Genomic DNA, 2,411 nt, shown 5'->3' on the forward strand with positions numbered 1-2,411 from the left:
GCTAAAAGAGACAGACTCCTGCGGAAAGATAGTAAACAGACATTACTTATTCACTCTCATAGCCTGTAACAGCAAACACAGGAGATTGTACAAGGACATCACGGGCTGCCCTTCACACCTTCAGGTACACTAGCAGGTATAGTTTAATGCCAGTGATGCAGCCACATACCAAATCAGACCATTAGATTGCATGAATGAGGTACATCCGCCGTTAACAGCAAAAGTACTTTCCTAACAACACACAAAAGTTTGCTTTCTAGTTTTTCTTCTCATTAAGAATAGAGTTTTCAGGTGATTTAGGTGAGGTAGAGGGACAGAAAAAGAGGTAGAGAGAGACTGGGGAGGTGGAGGGTGGTGGATCTGTTCACAGGGTTCCCCCTTCAAGTGATTCACCTCTGCAGTAACAGCAGCCAACAGTGGGAGAAAGTAAAGGGTGAGAAGAAGGGGCTGTAAGAAAAGAAAGCTGTTCAGATTTGTGGGATGCGTTAACAACTGGTTTGTTTAAAAACATTCACTGAGAGTTCTGAACTTCTTTGGCAATGCCTTCAAGTAAGTATGCAACAGGCTCAGAGAAAAGCATTTGTACTCCTAGCATGTTCATTTATGATGAAGGATTTGCAGAGGTAAAGTAAGACCAACATTAAATTAACTGTGCACCAAACAAGAATAAAATCCCAAGGAAGTCACAAAATTCTGAAAGAGACTTCTGAGATTATACTTCAGTATAATCACCTGGTTCCCTAGCAAAGCATGGTCTAGTCCCCACCAGATTCTAGAAATCCAGGGCAGGGGGGGATGGGACGACACCACCCAATACTCAAGCTTGCAGAGACCAATCAAACAAGAAAACACCTAAAACCCCATCAAGCTCCAGAAGATTAAGGAACTAGCAATATTCACCTGATTCAGAACAGTTCCTCAAGCTACAGAGAGATTCTAGGTAGACTAAAAAGAGCAACACTTAGACATCACATTCCAATGCTTTCATTTAAATACAGAAGCTCCAATATTACTCTGAACTTGTGCTTTAAAATTCTACAGTGTGTTAAAACATGATTAATATACATCACATGCTACACTGCCTGAGGCCGAGACAACAAAACAATATATGGAGTTAAATTTTAGGTTGGATTTTTCTCTTGGAGATGCATTGGTTGCTTTTTCTGCCAAATACATAGCAAAGACAAAAAGGTTCCTTTGGCACTTGAAATAGAAAAGGCACCTACTTTTCTTTCAGCCTTTTATGTCCCCCTGTGCCTGAGCTCAGCTGGCCACCACCACATCTCTCAGCTTAGGGAATCTAGTAGTTTTAAAGATTAGTAACCCAAGGGCTTTGGGAAAACAAGGGCCAATATATCAGGCTGCAATCCGTATTGCCAAGCCTACAGTGCTCAGGGCATTCAAAGAAATGCTGTTTACATGACACCCCTATGGCAATGTAACACTCCATGGCTGCTAACAACTTTCCCCCCCTTTCATCAAATGCTGGGCCCAGCTTTTGTTTCCCAAATTGCATCAGGTTGTCATTCCCCCTACTCTTCAACAGGTGCACAAGATGAACACACAAAGTGCCAACAACCTGCTGCATTTCAGAAGTATCCCCTTTCCTTCCTGATTTAGGATTTTACTTTCTGCTCGACATCACATTCAGACTGCTGCAACTCACTAACTTTCCCATTTCAGTGCTAACACGTGTTGTCCAGGTTGTGCCCAATAGACCATTCCCATAAAACAGAACACGTTAAACGCAAGATCAAAGACTTGCTCTGACATACAGTCCAACTTCTCTTAAAAACTCAGCCCCCTTAGTCACAGCCACCAAAACCTTCACACTGTGCCAGGACCAAGTACATCACTAAGTTCTTCACACATGACTCCTGCTGTCCCAAAGGAACACAGAATTAAGCACAAGGAGCTGGAGATAAAGCTGCTTCCCCAGAAAGCTTCAAGAGAGCTCAGACCGTGCTGCCTCTAATAAATCTCTTTAGACATTGCTGCATTTTTTTTTCCAGTAATGTCACAGACAAAGCCTCGGCTACATGAAATCTATCAAAGACATCACATGACAGACATAGCCTGTCCAGGAAATACATGGGAAAGATTCAACAGGACAATTCGGGAAGGCTACTTAGTGACCACTGCTTAACCTCTCCAAGCGCGTAAACAGGAAAACATGCTACTCCTGCATCTCATCAGGTTAAAACGTAACATGAGAGCGTGGCCTAACTGTCGCATTCCCTGGAACCAATCAATCAAAAGATCAATCATTTAACAGGAGAACTGAGAAGTGTTACTCATCGCGGCGGCGGCGGCCTCCCAAGGGCCCGTCTGACACCAGCTTCTCCGCCTCCCACCTGCGAGCCCTGCGGAAACCCACCCGGAGACAACCCCCCCGCGCAGCAGCCACGGCC

At 44.2% G+C, this 2,411-nt stretch overlaps 1 protein-coding gene across 1 annotated transcript in view; it reads right to left on the reverse strand.

The window, feature by feature from the left end:
- The window catches only part of EXOC1 (exocyst complex component 1), a 33,112-nt gene extending 32,191 nt beyond the window's left edge, over positions 1 to 921 (reverse strand). Inside the window, exon 1 of the mRNA XM_009335140.1 lies at positions 901 to 921. The gene's annotated coding sequence lies outside the window, so the exon portion shown is untranslated. The remainder of the gene's footprint in view (positions 1 to 900) is intronic.
- Between the last annotated feature and the right edge of the window lie 1,490 nt (positions 922 to 2,411).

Source organism: Pygoscelis adeliae, unplaced genomic scaffold, assembly GCF_000699105.1.
Source record: "Pygoscelis adeliae isolate BGI_AS28 unplaced genomic scaffold, ASM69910v1 Scaffold21, whole genome shotgun sequence".
NCBI lineage: Eukaryota > Metazoa > Chordata > Aves > Sphenisciformes > Spheniscidae > Pygoscelis > Pygoscelis adeliae.